Here is a 21,403-nt window from a genome sequence, read left to right as displayed (position 1 = left end):
GACATTGTGAATCCTTCCAGAGGGTGGAGGGGGTTCTCATGCAAATGAAATAGAATTTTTTGCTTAACTAGGAAAAAGTGTACGGCCGAAGTTCATAGAGCCGAATGAAGAATTGCCCGGATGGAAATCAGGACGAATGCTTATTGAATATTGACGATTGCTTGAATTTTTAGACTCTAGTGCAGTTTGTTTTAGTGAGATACGATTTGCACACTCACTAATTTTAGTAGGCGTGTGCATCAAAATATTTGACGTTTAACCAAGAGAGACGAACTCACAGACGGTGACCTTCAGCGGAATGGGAAATATTTCGTGTATCAACCGGATAAGATCTGACTGCATCTTGGTAAACCAAGGTGTGAAACGAGAGACAAAGACTATTTTTTCCCTGAACGATATGCGCTGGCAATTAATTCTAGACCGGGCTGTGTGATGCAGCTAATAAAGTCCCGATTTTTTCGTACCCACCATGAGTCCACGAGCTTTCTTCTAGAACTAAAATTACAGTTCCTACCCGACGTATCCTTTCATTTCTCTACTGACTGAATTAATCCTCCGCTTGGAATTATTAACTTACGATCTGTAATGCATTCCTCCCCCAACTTTCCCTCGACTGATTCCAGCTCTTGGAATCCCCACCCAAATTGTTTCTAGATTCCCCAGATTCAAATAGCTGGTTCGCCAAAACTTTGCAGAGCCCCAAATTCCCTACAATTTACTCCGAGAACCCCATGTTCCTGAACTATTTCGCATTTTTTTTTGCTGGCTCTTCGATGTACTGGTGGCAGATATGCCGGTGATCAAAACAATTGAACTCATCAAACGTTGAGTGAAAAATCCTAACAATGAGAAGAAAAGTTGTTGTCGAGGTTACCGTGAGCAAACGCAGGTATTCAGTGAGGTGTGCAAATAATCGCTGTGCAAAAATTATTTGCACAAAAGTCTAATAAATTTTGAGAAGCTCAATACACTGGCATAATGATTACCATGCCCTCTCTGTCACACAGGTTGTACTTCCTGCTGCTTATAATGCTCACTCCATCAGAGATTTTTCCTTCTTTTGGTAATTGTGCTTTCAAGTCACACACACAGAGAAAATGTAACAATTTTTACGGGCCAACTGCTAAAAATTTTACAACATACCTGAATGTTACCTTCTTTTTATCGGAAGTTTTTCTTCCAAGCATCACTGTTGTAGTTTATGGCAGTTGAACTGTTAATTCTATTGATAAAAAGTTGGTTAGCAATCAAACATCATTTTTTATCTGAGTTTTTTCCTTCTTTTTTAATAGGCTGTTCTTTCTACCAAAGATAAAAAAAAATAAAACACGAGCTATGTGTTTCTCAGAGTAAGAAGCATGTTCTAATAGGAATATGAATTTATACTTAGTCTACAATAATGGATTATGAAAACGGATTGGGACAAATGTACTAAATGGAAGATAACGTGTCTCTGGAGCTGGCCTTCCACTGTATATAAAACCCAGCTAACACAAAGTCTTATAACGGCAATTTATCCAGGAATTTCTCCAGGAAATCATCCTCCCGGAGTTTATACACGCATTATTCCAAAAACACAGGGATTCCTCCAAGAATTGCTCCAGAGATTTCTCCAGGAATTGTACACTGTTATGAAAGGCTGTTAAGAGAAAAAATGAAACCATAGATAAAATTTGTTCGGACAATTTAAACACAAACTGTTTTTTTCTCAGGTGAAAAGCATGTTTTGTTAGAAGTTCTGTTCTATTATGTTCTATACATACACGATGCTCTATTATACACTCCCGTTCAAAAGTTTGGGGTCACCCCCTCAAAAACATGTCATTTTTTTAGGCCCATATCTCCGCCAATTTGCGTCCGATTTCAAAACCCTAGGTTTCATTCAAAAGATAATAAGTCAAAGAAACTTTGAACATGATTTAAAAGAAACTTTTTCAAAAAAATTTGTATGTAAACTTAACCCAAAGTTGCCAAATTTTCTAAAAAATGAATATAAACTTACGGCAGTGTCGCTGGAAGTTGGGTCGACCAAATTTTAAGATGAGAGCGGTAATATGACACATTTTCTATTAGCTTTCAACTGCTTTTTACAGAACTTAGCTAAAAAATCTAGAAAAAAGTTATTAAGTAAATTAATCCTTGATGTCATCGACCAAAAGTTTGGGGTCACCCCTCAATATGATGTATCGGCCAAAAGTTTGTGGTCACTTTCGTAAAACATGGAAAAGTGATTTGGTGATATCTTCGTCATCTGTATTTCAATTTTAATTCTTTTTGGCTCATTTCAAAGATAATTAACTAAATTTACGTTTGATGTCTTCAACTTAACGTATTTAACGATTTTTGTATATAAAAATGTTATGTAAAGTTAGCACATTTTACCACGCTTCAAAAAATGTGGCAACTTTACGTTAAGTTTTCGTATGTAAATTTCAACAAATATGTGTGGTTCAATGTCTATGCAGTAAGCATCATTCATTTTGTTTCAAATAAGCCAAGAAGAATTAAAATTGAATGAAAGATGACAAAGATATCAACAAATCACTTTTCCATGTTTTACGATAGTGACCCCAAACTTTTGGCCGATACAGCATTTTGAGGGGTGACCCCAAACTTTTGGTCGATGACATCAAGGATTAATTTACTTAATAACTTTTTTTCTAGATCTTTTAGCTAAGTTCTGTAAAAAGCAGTTGAAAGCTAATAGAAAATGGGTCATATTACCGCTCTCATCTTAAAATTTGGTCGACCCAACTTCCAGCGACACTGCCGTAAGTTTATATTCATTTTTTAGAAAATTTGGCAACTTTGGGTTAAGTTTACATACAAAATTTTTGAAAAAGTTTCTTTTAAATCATGTTCAAAGTTTCTTTGACTTATTATCTTTTGAATGAAACCTAGGGTTTTGAAATGGGACGCAAATTGGCGGAGATATGGGCCTAAAAAAATGACATGTTTTTGAGGGGGTGACCCCAAACTTTTGAACGGGAGTGTATATACAACTGACTTTGCATACCCTTTGTAGTCGATGAAATATTAGAACGATCGGCATGGTTTTTGCACGGTTCAATTCGACTTCAGGGTGGCTATGTTTAGATGTAGAAAAAGTTGGGAAAATTTATTTAAAAAAAAACGGTGACTTTACTAAAATATGCATGAGATGCGAAGAATTTCAAAAACAACACAATAAAATTAATATTAAATGCGGTAGATAATTGTAAAAAAAAAAACTACACCAGCACATTTCAAATGGGCAATACAAGGTTTGTCGGGTCAGCTAGTTGTTGATAAACTTTCAAAGTTTCATTCAATTTGGTTTTCTGGTTTCGAAGATATGACAGTTCAAAATTTGGTTGCCTAAAAAAATGTGTTTTACGAGAACGCTTCTAGCTTCGCGAAAGATTAACCTTCCGTAACTCGCGCGGTTGACTACCTGAGTCAGCACCACGCTAATGCTGAATACAAAAAGCGAGATTTTTTCAAAGTGTTGTACAAAATACAACAGCGCGATCGCTCGAGGGTTAACCAATCGAGCCTAAATTTGTACAAATGAGGCACATACAGGGTGTTAGGTTCCTGAGTGCAAACTTTTTAGAGGGTGATAGAGCACCATAAATGGAGTAAAGAATTGTTCTACGCATATGGTCAAATCTCAACCGTTACGTAGTTATTGAACTTCCCAAGTTTATGACTCTTATTGCCTTAACTGGCAATAACTTGAAAATGGTCAAACTTATCGAAGTTTTTTTACCCTTATTCGAAAGATTATTGAATTTTCTAACAAATGGTATCTTTGAATCGATTGGTTTAGTTAAATAACTAAATTTTCTAGAGAAAAATAGCAAAAAATAGTGTATTTTTATTGGCTTTTGTCAATTATCTTTGAAACATGCGTAATAAACTAAAAATTCTTTCTTTGGCAAAGTTGTGGCCCCTGTTACACTCTACAATTCGTTCTTTGACACCAAACTTCTATCTCTTATCGTTTTGTTGCAATTTTGATTTTAACATCGCATTCCAGATCATAAATTTGCAACTGTCAAGAAAAGCACTTTTTTGCGCATTGTGCCGCACATTTAAATCAAAATTGCAAGAAAACGATAAGAGCTAGAAGTTTGGTGTCAAAAAACGAATTGTAGAGTGTAATAGGGGCCACAACTTTGCCAAAGAAAGAATTTCAATTTATTACGCATGTTTCAAAGATAATTGACAAAAACCAATAAAAATACACTATTTTTTAGCTATTTTGCTCTAGAAAACTTAGTTATTTAACTAAACCAATCGATTCAAAGATGCCATTTGTTAGAAAATTCAATAATCTTTCGAATAAGGGTTAAAAAAAACTTCGATAAGTTTGACCATTTTCAAGTTATTGCCAGTTAAGGCAATAAGAGTCATAAACATGGGAAGTTCAATAACTACGTAACGGTTGAGATTTGACCATATGCGTAGAACAATTTTTTTCTCCATTTATGGTCCTCTATCACCCTTTAAAAAGATTGCACTCAGGAACCTAACACCCTGTATTACAGGTATTTGTATTGTATCTTATTGGACACGGTGTGGAGCAGAATTTTAGGAGGTGAAGTTTTTATCCTATCTTTAAAAATTCAAAACAATATTTTTTCTATCTCTCTATTTTCTATGGTAGGGTAAATGTACCAATAGTGGTGCTATTAGTAGTAGCTTGTAGTAAAATAATTGAATAAAAATGATAATACCACAAAATGAAAAGTCTGAAAACGTTAAAAGGTAGTTTTCTACTTAAAAGTGCTAGGAAAAATGTATTAATCATTGTTTATTTTAGTTTTTGCTAATAAATCACTTGCACCAACTATAAGTACACGGTTCCTATTATGGAGGTAAAATTTAACATTGGTTCCTATAGTGGCGCATCCCATTGAATTCTTATGGGACCAACCACTATAGGAACACTACCACCACTATAGGTGCAAAGGAGCAAAAAAATTAAGGAAAATAATTGTTTTAAATAGGTTTTTCGACAAATCCTGAATACAAAACTGAATTGTTGTTTTTAATTAAGCATGATGCATCCATTAAAAATGTCATTTGCAAGCTTTTTGGTCGAAATAGTGCTAAAATCCCACTACCACCACTATTGGTACTACCTCAACTAAGGGAGCTTTTACCCTATTGAAAAAAAATCTTTTTTAACCCTAAAAGGGATACCTTCATGGCCTCAGTTTCGTCACCTCGCTGAGTGTGTTCCATCAAAGACGAGCTCTGAAAGGCGCCTGGGGTCCAATGGACCCCAGGTATCCCTTTTAGGGTTAAAAACGTCAAGACGCTAAACAACATGGTTAAATCAGCAGCTGTATTATATAGCATTTAGAATGTTAGATTCATGGCATTCTATATACTCATCGTTTCTCGAGAATTGCTCGACCGATCTTTGTGAAACCCTAAAGCTCCATGGTACGTTTTTACTTTTGTTGATATCGTGCATTTATCCGAAATAGCGAACGAAAAATCTCGTTTTGTTTTATTTCACAAAATTTCAAATCCCAGTGTGACAAGGGTCAAAACTTCAAATTTATAGTTTTGGAGAAAACGTGGAATTTAGAGCCGACCAAAAAAAAAATTACCACAAACAAGGTCTTGTGAAATCCTTTCAGGTTGAGTCAGCTTTACTTTCAAAGCACAAAAATCCATTCCATACCGTAATAAAATGCATATGCATCAAATTTGCAACGTTTACAGAATAATCGTTCCATGCATATGCATAATTTATTTTCCAGCTTCGCTTTGTCAAGCAGACCTGTCAGCGAAACATCGCATTAGTGTCAGCAATCAATTTTCAAGGAAATTCCCATTTTTCGTCGGTAAACTTTGCCGCCTTTTTGGGGGTTCGTTCACTGCCTAATGTATGTCAATAAGCTTGTCTCCTTATACATCAGGGAACGAGCTTTCTCTAGCAGCAGGCAGATGACCTGGTTCGATTGTTTACTTTTATATGTGTACCTGGTATATACGCCTTTGTTTGATCAATTGAACTAGCATAAAATTTATGCGAAACAGGAGTCATATTTTTATGTGTGACTATTAAGGCGTAGCCACAATCCTGTCCCTTTCTAGATTTGACTCGTTTTTATTGGTACAACACGAAAAACAATCCGCCACATCAGGGATATGCGTCGAAAGACACCGTCATTGGGCAAGTCTTTCACTGCGGTCTCCCTTATTCCTGGACTGGCATTCCGCATAAGCGGAGTAAGGGATAGGTGACTAAGTAGTTTAACTAGATCTAAATCTTTGTAAGCATCATCATGTGTTCAAATATCATGTTTCTGGTAGTAGTACTGTAACCGCGGTTGAAGAATGAAGTTAAATAATTCTGGACCAACATTTGAAAAGGGCATACAAGCATTGGTAAACAATGACTTCGCACATCGCTGCTGAGTCTCCATCAAATTATTCACACAGACCAACACAGTTATCAAAAAGAGCAAGCATCAATCCTTCGGATAATGGTGTTCGTTCACGTGGACGGGTTGCTAATTGGCCCTACAGAGCATTTTTGTAATAAGGCACAAGCTATCTTGAGACCTTTTTAAATGTTTCTCCAAAATTAAATATAGCTAACTAAATGATTACTACACAATGAGCATTGAATTAAAATTGAAAATCAGTATACATAATGCAATTGAAAATATAAAGTTGAAAATGAAAGTTATTCAAGTGGAACTATGCGAAATGTTATGCAAATATAAAAAGCTTGGGAAAATCAACAAAAATTCTTCCACAAGCATTGATTTCCAGATTTTTCTAAGTAGAAATAGAATCAAATCCTTGCCTACCATAGATGTCTCTATTAAAAAGATTTTCAGTCTAAGGATGGTTTATCTCTATAGTACTCCATAGGGGAGACTGGGTAGACTTGATCCCTTTTTCTCAATTTACTTGTAACTTTAAGGAAAACACAAAACTAGATCCGATTTCCATACAGAATGGCAGGTAAACATCTATTGCAAGTTAATACATAACAGAAGGCTTTTAAATAATTGTTAAAGTTTTCAACACTGTGTTTTTATGGACGCATGTTTTATGATGCATTTTTTAAAACTGAGTGACACTTGATCCCCCTTTGAGCACATACACTCCCGATCAAAAGTTTGGGGTCACCCCCTCAAAAACATGTCATATTTTTAGGCCCATATTTCCGCCAATTTGCGTCCGATTTCAAAACCCTAGGTTTCATTCACAAGATAATAATTCAAAGAAACTTTAAACATGATTTAAGGACAGACTTGTTAGAATCCCAGAATGGCCGCCACAATGGCCGACTTTGGTACCAACTTACGATTTCGACCGCACAAATCTCTTCGTAAACAAAACCAGCGCACCTGAGCTTCTTATTTTAAGCTTATTACAAGTGCGCAAGAACAGAATAATGCAATGCACTCTTGTTTGAAGTTTGCTTCTTGAGATTTGTGCGTCTGAAGTTTTGATGCACTGTTGAAGCGGGATCTCAAGACGTTTGTCCTTAAAAGAAACTTTTTCAAAAAAAATTGTATGTAAACTTAACCCAAAGTTGCCAAATTTTCTAAAAAATGAATATAAACTTACGGCAGTGTCGCTGGAAATTGGGTCGACCAAATTTTAAGATGAGAGCGGTAATATAACCCATTTTCTATTAACTTTCCACTGTTTTTTACAGAGCTTAGCTAAAAAAATCTAGAAAAGAAAGTTGTTAAGTAAATTAACTCTTCATGTCACCGACCAAAAGTTTGGGATCACCCCTCAATATGATATATCAGCCAAAAGTTTGGGATCACTTTCGTAAAACATGGAAAAGTGATTTGGTAATATCTTCGTCATCCAAGTTCAATTTTAATTCTTTTTGGCTCATTTCAAAGATAATTTACGTTTGATGTCTTTAACTTAAAGTATTTAACGATTTTTGTATATAAAAATGGTATGTAAAGCTAACACATTTCACCACACTTCAAAAAATGAGGCAGCTTTACGTTAAGTTTTAGTATGTAAATTTCAACAAATATGTGTGGTTCAATTTCTTTGCGATAAGTATCATTCATTTTGTTTCAAATAAGCCAAGAAGAATTAAAATTGAATGAAAGATGACAAATATATCAACAAATCACTTTTCCATGTTTTACTATAGTGACCCCAAACTTTTGGCCGATACATCATTTTGAGGGGAGACCCCAAACTTTTGGTCGATGACGTCAAGGATTAATTTACTTAATAACTTTTTTTCTAGATTTTTTATCTAAGTTCTGTAAAAAGCAGTTGAAAGCTAATAGAAAATGGGTTATATTACCGCTCCCAACTTAAAATTTGGTCGACCCAATTTCCAGCGACACTACCGTAAATTTATATTCATTTTTTAGAGAATTTGGCGTTGGGTAAAGTTTACACACAATTTTTTTTCGAAAAAGTTTCTTTTAAATCATGTTTAAAGATTCTTTGACTTATTATCTTTTGAATGAAACCTAGGGTTTTGAAATCGGACGCGAATTGGCGGAGATATGAACCTAAAAAATGACATGTTTTTGACGGGGTGACTCCAAACTTTTGATCGGGAGTATAGTTTATTTAAACAGAAAATAACTCCAGAGGCTTCGTATTCGTTTTTTTTTAAGTTTTCTTGTATTTTCGATGCATATGGTGTATTTTAAATTGTAATATTTCCTTAAAATTTTAAGGATATGCCGTATTTTCAAAATGGGGAGACATGATCCCCCTTTTCATGGTTTGTACTACAATAATAATTAGCCGACACATTTTATCGTTGAATATATTATAATTTCAAGTAAATAGAGGCTTCCAAATAGAATTTTATTTTCACATTTATAATGTGTGTAATCCTCGAGGGATCAAGTCTCCCCATGACACTGTTGCTTATACTAAGATGCATTCATAAAATATTTTTATAATAGCCTTATTTTGATTAAAACGTTTGATAGTATTTCATTTAAACTATGTGCTGTAAAATTTTGACACGATTTGCTCCAATTTTCACAAAGTTATTGAGATTTCTTGGAATCGCCTAAAATATTTTTGAAGGATTAAAAATAAACCATCCGCCGTTAAAGAATAATGCGAGTTACAATCAAAATCACTTGTGGCCAAAACATACATGGGATGGCCAAAATGTTTAGGATAGGCAACTTTTTTTCTCTCACGTTCAATATGCTGTAACTTTTCAAAGAGTGCATCGAAAATTCTCAAATTAAGACTGTTTGTCAACCTATTATATTTGCATCATTGGTACAAATTTGAGCTCGGTTGGTTAATCTTTCGCGAAGCTAGATCCGTTCTCGTAAAACACTAGTTTTTAGACAACTAATTTTTGAGCTGTCATATCTCGGAGACCAGTGAACCGAATTGAATAAAATTTTGAGCGTTTATCAACAATATATTGCTTGAAAATTCTTCAAAACATAGGTACTTTTCAATCGTTGAAAAAAGTTATGATGGATTGACACTTTTAGGAGCTTTCTCGAAAAAATGTATATTTTGCACTGTCATTAAATTTCATTTTTAATATCCAAAGATTTTCTACTTCTGTTCTTAAGATATCTATAATAAGATATATTAGAGCCCATTTAGATTAAAGGAAGAACACGTTTAGTATTTTTTGTGCGATATTGTAAATTTGACTCAATATCTTCTATATGGGTGAAAATATCAAATCATCATAACTTTTTTCGGCGTTTAAAAGTACCTGCGTTTTAAAGAATTTTCAAGCATTAATATATTGTTGATAATCGCTCAAAATGTTATTCAATTCGGTTCACTAGTCTCCGAGCTATGACAGCTCAAAAATTAGTTGTCTAAAAAATAGTGTTTTACGAGAACGGTTCTAGCTTTGCGAAAGAATAACCAATCGAGCTCAAATTTGTACCAATGATGCACATATAATTGGTTGACAAACAGTCAAAATTTGAGAATTTTTGATGCACTCTATGAAAAGTTACAGCATTATGAACTTTTTTTGTGAGAGAAAAAAAAGTTGCCTATCCCAAACATTTTGGCCACCCCTTGTAATTGTTTGTCCAGGAGTGGTTTTGGAAAAAAATATGCTAGAAGAAAATTGTTTTTGATTCCGAGAAAATATGAGGGGAACAAGTCTCCCCAGGGATCAAGTCTCCTCAGTCTTCCCTACTTTGTTCTTGTAAAGTTAATTTACGAGAAAATGAAAGCCATTTTCAACTTAATCATATTTGAATACTAAACCATCTACTGAAAAACCTCATTACTTCCTGGAAATGCCACTGAACAAGTCTGGGAAACCCACCAGCAATGTGCCACTGTAACCATGCTATGCATCGCCATAACCGCAACCGTAACAATATCGCAGAAACAAAATCACTACAGACAGAGCAAAGCCACCGCCACCCGTGGGCATGGCGGCGGGCAGTGGTGCACCGTCAGTCGTCACGTGAGTTGTTTCTAACGCTTTTCATCGACTTGGTCGCACGGAAACTCGAGCGCAAACTTTTCACCGCCATCGGAGGACCAAAACGGCAACACTTTAGTGCGGCGATGGTGTGAACAAGAACTTTTCGGTTGTTATTTGCACTTCAAGCGGATAGTTTAGGTTGCCCACATGAGTTGACGATGGGACTATGAGGTTTGCGTCGTGTTTTTTTTTCTCTCTGCATAATAGGTAGGCTCAGTAAATTTCCAATTTGGCAAGCCGGTTGTTCATTTTCAATGCTGAATTGCGATCAGAGTTTGAAAATGTGACCGAAAAAAAGAAAACTTATTTTGTTTACTTTCCATATAAATTTTAAATTATAAATTTATGTTTTTCTATTATCATGCGCATGGCATGTGTTACGGGTATAAATATTTGTTACAATTATAAGACAGAATAATTGTTAAATGTGTTATAAATATTATATTCGTATGTTGTGTTATATGTTTTATTTTACCTTGTAAATATTCCCCGAGTTTTAATACACATTTATAGGGTTCTGACTGAATAGAGGTATACATGAAATGCAATCCACTGTTGATTGCCAACTTTCAGGCTATTTCGGGCTGAGGTCAAGTACAGGGGATAGACAAAATGATCGGGACAGGTAAAATTTTCACTTCTCAAAAAATGTTCAACTAGCTGTAACTTTTCGAAAAGTTTATCGAATATTCTCAATTTTTTACTGTAAGTTCATCAACTAGTTGTGTATCAGTGGTCCAAATTTGGGAAAGATCGGGCCATTTTCCACGAAGTTATAAATATTCTAGAAAAAGGTATAATTATCCGATAGCAAACTTTGAGCTATTATATCTTCGGATTCAATGAACCGATTGCAATGAAATTTTGACCATTCATGGCTTATATAATGAACTCTGAAAAACATTTGACTTAACTTGAAATTTTTAACAAGAGCAAAAGTTATAGCGATTTTATTTTTCTCATGATTTTTTAGCAAATTGGTCTATTTTTAATATGTATTTCATCACTTTTTCAATTTGTTGGCGGCTATGTTTTTACTTTCCTTCAAAGCACATTTATATATAAGTCAATTAGAGGGAAATTAAATGAACTATAATTTGCATCTTGAATTTTGAAACGATGTTGAAGTTTTGGATAATTTTGTGTTTTATTAGAAAAATAATCTAATCGTTATGATTTTCTTCCGTGTTAAGAATATTAGGATAAGTCAACGGTTTTTCATAGATCATTATATAAGTCATAAATGGTCAAAATTTCATTGCATTCGGTTCATTGAATCCGGAGATATAACAGCTCAAAGTTGGCTATCGGATAATTTTACCTTTTCCAAGAATATTTATAACTTCGTGGAAAATGGCCCGATCTTTCCCAAATTTGGACCACTGATACACAACTAGTTGATGAACTTACAGTAAAAATTTGAGAATATTTGAAGCACTTTTCGAAAAGTTACAGCTAGTTGAACATTTTGTGAAAAGTAAAAATTTTGCCTGTCCCGATCATTTTGTCTATCCCCTGTACAAGTCAAGTAGACATGTAAACCTTTCCCTGCCACTGACTTCAAGTTCTTGAGCTCAAGTATCGAACCCTGAAACGGGATGCCCGATTAGGATTAGTTTTCCTAGACAAAACCAAGCTATGATTTTTGTAACACATGTAACCGATAAATTTTTGCGGAGTTTCTCAAAACCGCCGAAAAACCCGAAATTCATTTATTTTACGTTTAAAGGACCTATGAAAAATCTATTGGACATAAAATGCTACCCAATACACAGATTCCCGAGCAGAAGGGAATAGCAACAGCATAATAGAATGTGTTATTTTGGAAAAATAACTGAGTAACGGAAAGATATATTTTCATGTTATTTACATAACATATCCTGTTATAAACTTGTCTGTCATAAGCGGCAAAATAACAAAAATTATAACAAAAAAATGTTCCTGGAAGACCTGTTTTGATAACATGTTATGTTAGTTTCAATAACAACTTAATAACAGCGAATTTTTAAAATGTTTCAATAACAAATTTTGATATGAATAAGTTATTGATAACAATCTGAAAACAAAATTTGCTTTTTTCTGTTGCGTATAGGAACTTCTCCAAAGTCCCATGTGAATTCAATGGGGTACGCAACAATAGGATCTATTGTTAAATGTTTCATTCATAATTGGGACGCAATTGTTGTCGCAAGCGATTTATTATCGAAAACAGAGAGAAACATCAGTAGGTCGGCTCCAGAGGCACGTTGATCCAAAATGTTTCATAAAATGGCTAACACTCTATTACACTCTCTATATTCGTATTCATACCTAACTGAAACTAGGACAAAAAAAAACAGGTATACTTTTCAAAGTGCTTATAAAACAAAAGGCTGATAAGTTGGCTCTGTCACAGGTCAAACGTAATATCAGAAAAAAGAGGAACTGATGACAAAATAATATTTTCTCTTACAGTTCCTCACGGAATGATGTGAACAACGAAAATCTCGAATGGTGTAGTTCTGATTGCAAAGCGAGTTATGTTGTAATATTAATGATCAAATATTTTTACAGTCTCAAGGACACAATAATAACTGAACTTGTGCTACAACAAAACATGTTACTGAAATGTAATTTATAGAAAATATACCAAGAGCACGATCATAACAAAAAAAGATTGCCCAACAGAACATGTTATGGAACGGTGATGACTTAATAAGTTAACAATAACAAACCGAGATATAAAAACAGGTTTTGTGATTCCGTTGTTATTATTTTGATATTTTCCTCTGCTCGGGTTAGCAAGTAAGACTAACTAATGACTATGGTAAAGTGGGTGAAAGTGTTTCACAGGGGTTTTTTTTCGACATTGATCACTTCTCAAAAACATCGAAAGAATTTTTGAACTTCAACAAGGTTTTCAAACTATTCATGACTTTAGTGTTACATATTCGGTTATATGATTATGCGAACCCGAGCAGGAATAAATAACTGCCACATATATTCAACCAAGTGTGTGGGCTTCGTGGCCGTGCGGCTAGAGACGTCACAGTCACCTAGTCGTTTCGCAAGCCTCGAAGTGTGGGTTCGATTCCCGCTCCAGTTGGGGAAAACTTGTCGTCAAACGGAAGATTCTCCACTGGGCCACTGGGTGTTTCGTGTGATGTCCGTTTTCTAATATTAGTGCTTGTTCAGTTTGTACAACCTCTGGTTGAAGACGCTGTAGTGTCTTTTTTTTAAGATATTATTCGGTTATTCTAGTACTGAAAAAAACTTATTTTGTTTTTGTGCAGGAATTATTACACAGACAAAAAAATAACTTGTTATTGGTTTGGCATTGAGGACTGCTTGAGGTATTATTCTATGTAGTTTTAGATTGTATAACTGAATGGGAAAGCTTGGTTAGTTGGAAATGAAAGCCAAAAGAACAAAGCTAATAAAACTGATTTTGTTCCTAAAAAATAATTGATTTCGTCATTATAAGAACCAACAAATAACAAAACATTGTTGAATGGAGAAGACCTAAATCAGTTATTTACTAGTTATTAAGATATATATACAACCTGGGTAGACGTGAGTGGCATACCAAAAACATAATAATAACATATTTGTCATAACTAATTTTGACATAAGCTTGAAAACATGTCAATAGTACAATATGATAGTTATATTAAAATATGCCATTTGTTGAATGGCAACCATGATTTAAAAATAGATAAAAAGGGCTCCTGAATGTGTTAATTTAATATTATTTAATATTATTTATCTCTTGCAAGTTCAACGAGGTAATTTAATGTAATTTAAAGTAATTTAAATGAAAATAACGACAAAGTTTGAAATTAAGTTATTTTAGTGGCACAAATTTCGCAACGCAAATTTCGCGAACGTGCCTCTGGGGCCAACCTACTGATGGTAAAACTTGCCATTGCTTTGCAATTCCCTTCTATCCGGATTACAAATTGTTTGAATAACTTCTGAATGTCAAATGTTGCAATCATAACTAATTTTGTGATTGGTTTGATATTCTTGATCTCTTGCGAGTTTAATAAAGTATCAAGTTACCCGAGCAGAAGAAAATATCAACAGCATTATAAAATATGTTAACTTGGCATAATAACTGTATAATGGAACCAGTCATTTTTATGTTATTAATATATCTTATTGTGTTATAAATTCGGCTGTCATAAGCGGCAAAATAACAAAAATCAAAACAAAAAAAAATACTCATGGAAGACCAATCTAATACAGTAAGGACCCGATTTTGTCAGCCCCTGGTAGCATTTTAGGCTGACAAAATCGGGTACCTGACAAAATCGGGACATTTTTTAAAATCATTTTTTTATTCATGAAAAATTATTCTGAGCACGTCAGACACGGAGATAGGTGTGTAGGGTCTGCTTTGGATTCGTTCAAATATTACGTAACGCCAATGAGGGGGGGGGTGTCCAGCGCTATGTTACGTTACGTTACGTTACGTAATATTTGAATGAACCTTTTGTGGTAAAAAAAATCGAAAGGGTGTAAAGTGCGCAGAAATAATGTTATTTGGCAAAGTTAACATTTTGTGCTTTTTTACAGAAGAACTATTAAATTTTTTGTTTCTTTTTCTTCTTGTCATAACATCCCTACTGGAACACTGCCTTCTTCTAGCTAACAGAAGACGGTTGACACTGGTTAGCGCAGTTTAAATCATAACATCTAACTTTAGCTGTCAACGAATTAAAAAGAACCAACATCTGATTGACAAGTATAGACACCCATACTGTCCGAATTGGCTAAGTTTCCACTGCCTTTCCACTTTAATTTCCAGAGCCTCATCTCTAAAGAATCTCTGGGGAAATCTTTGAAGAAATGTTCGGGGAAATTTTTAGAGAAACTACCCGAGGATATACGGAACGTTGAGGGTAACATTCCCGAAGGGATCCCATAAGTAGTTTCTGCAAAAACCTTTACAGGAGCTTCGGATAAATCCCTTAAGTAATTTCTGAAAGAATCGTTACTGCAATCTCCGTAGAAATCTCTAGAGGCATTTCTTTAGCATTTTCTGAAAAATCATTGAAAGAATCCCTATTGCAATCTTTGAAGAAATTTCCTTGAGAAATCCATGGAGGAATTCCTGGAAAAAAGTACTGGGGATATATCTGGAGCAGTCTAAGGAGAAACCATAGCAGGAATGAATTGTTAAATTCTAGCATGAATTCCAGAAGAGTTTCCAACAAAATTTTCTAAAGGAATTTCAGAAGCAATACCAAGGGATTTTCGTAAAGAAATACCAAGAGGTTACTCTGGAAAAATCTGAAGCGGGTCCCCCGGGAAACCCAAAGAGGATGCCCAATCGGGAAATCTAACAGAGGAATCATAGTGAAATCTCTAGAGGAATTCTTGTATGAGTAATTACTGAAGGCATTAATAGAGGAACATTTTACGAAATTCTTAGAAGGATCCCTGAAGGAATCCTAAGAGGAATGATTGAAAAAAAAAATCCTAGGAAAATCGCTAGATTTTTTCATCAGTAGGTTGGCTCCAGGGGCACGTTCTCTTCCATTTGGGAAGTTTGTGCCTTCCGTAGATTTATTCGTGGACTAAAGTACGCAGTAATTCATATAGAAATTATTGCAAAAGTATCTACAGAATTCTCTGAATACATCACTACAGGAGTTCCTGTAGAAATTACTGGATAAAGTCCTACAGGAATACCAGAGAGAATTTCTGAAGGAATCTCAACAGGAGTTCGTCAACCTGGATCATAGGAAAAAAAGACAATTACACCGTCTTCGACCTTGCGGCCACTACAGACTGAACAGTACAAACACTCGACAACGGACAACACATATAACACCCAGTGGCCCAGTGGAGAATTTTCCGTTTGACGAAAAGTTTTCCCCGACTGGAGCGGGAATCGAACCCACACTCCGAGGCTTACGAGACACCTAAACGACTGACGCCGCTAACTGCTCGGCCACGAAGCCCAGAATGCATGAATAATTTTTAGGGAAATATCTGAAAAGGTTCTTATAGAAATTTCCAGAAAATTTCTTGGAGGAACTCCAGCAGAAGTTCCAGGACTATCAAAACTGATATGTATGGAGAAACGCCAGCAGGATGTCTTGAAAGAATCGCTAGAGCAATCCCTGGATAAATCCACGTAGCAATTGTAGGAGGAATTTGAGAAAAAATGCTGTCAGGATATCAGCAAAACTTTTGGAGGAACCCTAGCAGGAGTTCCAGAACAAGTCTCAAGAAAAGCTTTTGGGGAAATCACAGGAGGAATGCCTGAGAAAATATTAAAGAGACACACTTGAATGAATCGTTATAAAATTCCTTCAAAAATTTCCGGCGGAATTCTTGGTGAAATACCAGCAAAAATTCTTACAAGAAACCACGCAAAAGTTCTTGAAGGAATCGCAGCAAAAATTTTTGGGGAAATCCCATCTCGAATTCCTTAAGGGTTTCTAATGAATACAATTCCCACAGCAATTTTTTAAGCAATCCAGACAGGAAATCTACAATACAAATCTCATAATAAATCTAGACCAACATGTAAGAAAGGGCGGAACTACCATTGCATGTCTCAACTTCTTCCACCCCGTCTAGGCGTATTTCAATTTATTTATGCAAACTTATTGCGTTATCAGATAGAAAGGAGTCTGCTCTATCTGTTGCTGGTCAGAGATTACATGAAAAATGGGCCATGTGCTCAGAAGGAAAGGAGAAGCAAAAATTCGAAATTATTGTTGCGCCCTTTTCAAATGTTAGCCTATCTGGATCAATCCAAACAAGTAAACCTAGAGGAATCCCAGAGATGCCGGAAAGAAGTAAATGGATTAACTTGTAATCACAACAGGCAGCGTTTATTGTTTGTTCTGTCCCAGAGGAAATTAGGAAGAATAGTCTTTAAGCCCATATAGCCGATAGCGCTCGTGCAATCAGCAAAGCCATGCTGAGAGTGACGAGTTTGATGTCCGGTTAGCTCAGAATCCATTTCTGTAAGAATGCAAAATAAACATTGGCTGTGGGGAATCTCAGTTAAAAAATGTAAAAGTTCTCATAAAATACTAAGCTGAGGAGCAGGCTTGGAACGTTACGCCAAGAAGAGAGAGAGCTGGAATCTTTTAGCAATTTAAAACAATATTAGTTTAAAACATTGGCGAGGGTTGGGTACTAAATTGCCTCAATGTGTTAGTTTGCAAAAAATGTTTGGCCGTTTTCACGAGTTTTGTTCATTGTGTAATTTTTCTATGACGCCTAAAGACATCAACTGCATTAATAATGATTACAAAATGGAAATTCTGAATGAAATTCAAATTTATTTTTTACTTCAAAAAGGCTGACAAAATCGGGTCAAAAAGCTGATAAAATCGGGGGTAGACAAAATCGGGGGCTGACAAAATCGGGTCCCCACTGTAACATGTTTTGTTACATTTCATATCAACTTTATAACTTGCATTTGGAAACTTGTTATTGTTATGTTCATCACATACTTATACATTTTCTATAGTAGAGTTACAACAAAACATGGTCTATAACAAAATATATTATTGAAATGTTATTTAGTGGATGAATATTAATAACTTCATCGAAACAAAATAAGATTGCCTAACTAAACATATTATAAAAAGTAATTCTTTGACAAGTTCATAATAACAAATTATGATATGAAAACAGGCTATGTAATTCTGTTGTTATGAATTTGATATTCTCCTCTGCTCGGGTTAGAACAACAAAATGACAAAATGTGAAATTTGGATAGTTTAATGGAAACTCGCTTAGTTTGCATTTACTTCCTATCCAAAAAACTACTTAACTGTTGCTGGCATAAAGAACTTAATTTACCCTCTTTTTGATTTCAAGAGAATAACTAACTTTGTTAATTGTGGTCCTATTCTAAAGAACTAGATAATGGTATACCTCAAAATTTGTTGTTCTTGATTTGCCTTGTTAATGTCAAAATTTGATATTTCTTTAGTTATTTCACTGAACAATGTCAGTTATAGTTTTTACTCTTTTGTCACTTTTTTTTTCAAACAAACGAAGGCCATTTCATCACATACTTATACATTTTCTATAGTAGAGTTACAACAAAACATGGTCTATAACAAAATATATTATTGAAATGTTATTTAGTGGATGAATATTAATAACTTCATCGAAACAAAATAAGATTGCCTAACTAAACATATTATAAAAAGTAATTCTTTGACAAGTTCATAATAACAAATTATGATATGAAAACAGGCTATGTAATTCTGTTGTTATGAATTTGATATTCTCCTCTGCTCGGGTTAGAACAACAAAATGACAAAATGTGAAATTTGGATAGTTTAATGGAAACTCGCTTAGTTTGCATTTACTTCCTATCCAAAAAACTACTTAACTGTTGCTGGCATAAAGAACTTAATTTACCCTCTTTTTGATTTCAAGAGAATAACTAACTTTGTTAATTGTGGTCCTATTCTAAAGAACTAGATAATGGTATACCTCAAAATTTGTTGTTCTTGATTTGCCTTGTTAATGTCAAAATTTGATATTTCTTTAGTTATTTCACTGAACAATGTCAGTTATAGTTTTTACTCTTTTGTCACTTTTTTTTTCAAACAAACGAAGGCCATTTTTTCCATTCAGTTATTCTAATATATATTTATATTTAATGGTGAAATTTGCCATTGCCTTGCAATTCTCTTCTATCCGGGTAGGTGTAGCTAGAGAAACTTCATTTTTCATTTAGTCCTTGGTTTGATTCTATAATAAAAAATACGTCAAAAATAATTCTTTACAAAATTTTCCAGAACAAAGTCAGACATTTTTTTCTATTTGAATCTTCTTCCAAAGTAACCAAAAACAAAATTTTCTCTTATCTGTATATAAAAAACAAAATTTCCAATGTAATTATTAGTGATACGGTTGAGTCACTAACATCTAGAATACAATTGAAGTCGCCTAGTATTACATAAGGATAGTAACTGGACATGGATAACAGATGTTTATCCTAGAACAAAATTTAACTCAAAACCTGTGAAAACCCCGTAAGAATCAAATACGGAGCTTACTGCTTACAATCTTACATATGTACTACGAATTGAGTAATTTATATTTGACTGTAATTATTTGCATTTGATATATGCACTCAAGCGTAATGAAAGCGATCATTGCACCATCTCAAAATGATTGCCAGTTATGTTTCTGATTGAAATGACGGTTGAAAGGGTTTACACACATTTTGTATGTCAGCATAAACGTTTGTTATCTGTGAACTGGACAAATGTGGAAGAATAACTTCCATGAACAAAATCTTATATTTATTTTTTTTGGCTTCCAATTATTACGATATATTTTTGGGAAAATTCCCCTGTCAAAAACTCAAATCTCAGATTGTCGCAAATTGTATTACAATCTCTTCACACTCTTCGAAAAATTCCGCTCCATATTTAAATGGTGAAAAAAAAAGTGATATTTAGCTAATGTTTATTTGGGTTTTGGAAATGTGGTATTTTTCATAAAAAAATATAATTATGAAAGTTGGAATACATACAAGTTTGTTGTTTACGACAAAAATGTACAATATCATTAGTATAACAATTGTTAACGACAGAAATGAATAATATGAGTATAAAAATGTTTCAAAACAAGAAATTTCAAAAACCATTAACCAAAAAGGATGTAGTGTTTCCTCCCAGGGCTTTCAGTTGCAAGCAGATTCTTCTCATAAAAAACAGAAACTTGCGGGTCCAGGTACCTGTTTGCAAAGGCAACAATGTTAGCCATATACACAGCATTTTTTATGCATTATGGGTGTGCATATAAAACAAATAATTTTGTCGTCGATAACAAACACCATTTGACAAATGGTATATTTACAATACTTTTACAACGCTGGTACATTTTTCTTTCCACCAATGTTCTACTTATTCCAACAAAATGAGTAAGGTATCAATGCTACCCTGACCACAAAAAATAGATTGAATCATTTAGTTGTCGAATGTAGAACACCTCACCTGCACTGTAACGTATCACATAATGCAGAAGCTATTCTTTATTCATCATACATAAGCTGCGACAGTAACTTCCCAGTTTGCTCGTTAATACCGTATTACGTGTCTTGAAGAAAAACCGACTAAACTTTTTCTTTTCTCTTCGACACTATATCACTATTCCGGCACGCACTTAATCAATTTCTAGTTGATGTTGAAAAGCGTTGCTGAAAGTTACTTATTGGAAACAAGAACTCGTGAATGAAATAGAAGAGGAAAGTTTCTACTCACACTTCGAACGAAGCCAAATCTGTACAATATGTTTAAACTTTTTTGTTTCTTTTCATAATTAGCAAAACCGTACGTCTAATTCGCTTGCTTTCTCGAAGTTTTATTACACCAGAGCAATACTATTTATAAGTATATAACACTACTCTAATTTTTAACGTGTGTGTTGGTGAAATAGTATATACTGACAGGTGTACGGTTCTAAGTGAAGACCAACTCCGGTTGTTTACCTGTTATCCTTAACACAATCCGAGACGAGCACGTGTTAACTGGTTCAAAGAATACGACGGACTGAAAGTTTCCTTCGAAGGTAAAGTAGTTTTCCCTAAAACTTAAGGTGCCCAGGGAAACCACGAGTCGGCGCACTCCCAGGACTCCGAACACCATAATAATATCCTTCGGCACCGGGCACCACCGTTGGAAACCAGCAGGGAAATAGACATCTTACTGTTAAAACGGGAATATCATTAAATTTCAATGCCAACAGCCAATGAACTGGTGCTGATCGTGTGACGAACAAGAATTGATATCAAACTAGACGGCACGCCATACTATCGGTGTTGTGTAAAGGTATTCCGAAGGCAGAACGGCGAGAATAAATGTCATGAATTCACTGTATTAGTTCGACTAATAAGAATAACAATATTATTGTAGTGAGTGATCAAATTATATAAAAAAAAGGATAACAATTATACTACCGCCGTTGGGGGTGACAATGGGT

At 34.5% G+C, this 21,403-nt stretch overlaps 1 protein-coding gene across 5 annotated transcripts in view; it reads right to left on the bottom strand.

The window, feature by feature from the left end:
- The window catches only part of LOC109419299 (uncharacterized), a 65,196-nt gene extending 44,155 nt beyond the window's left edge, over positions 1-21,041 (bottom strand). For all 5 annotated transcript variants that reach the window (XR_009996333.1, XR_009996332.1, XM_062846014.1 and 2 more), the window contains exon 1: positions 20,913-21,041. The gene's annotated coding sequence lies outside the window, so the exon portion shown is untranslated. The remainder of the gene's footprint in view (positions 1-20,912) is intronic.
- Positions 21,042-21,403: the final 362 nt, after the last annotated feature.

This window comes from Aedes albopictus, chromosome 1 (genome assembly GCF_035046485.1).
Source record: "Aedes albopictus strain Foshan chromosome 1, AalbF5, whole genome shotgun sequence".
NCBI classification, from domain to species: Eukaryota; Metazoa; Arthropoda; class Insecta; order Diptera; family Culicidae; genus Aedes; species Aedes albopictus.
The sequence above is the reverse complement of the archived record's forward strand: the minus strand, read 5'-3'. Positions and strand labels throughout refer to the sequence as shown.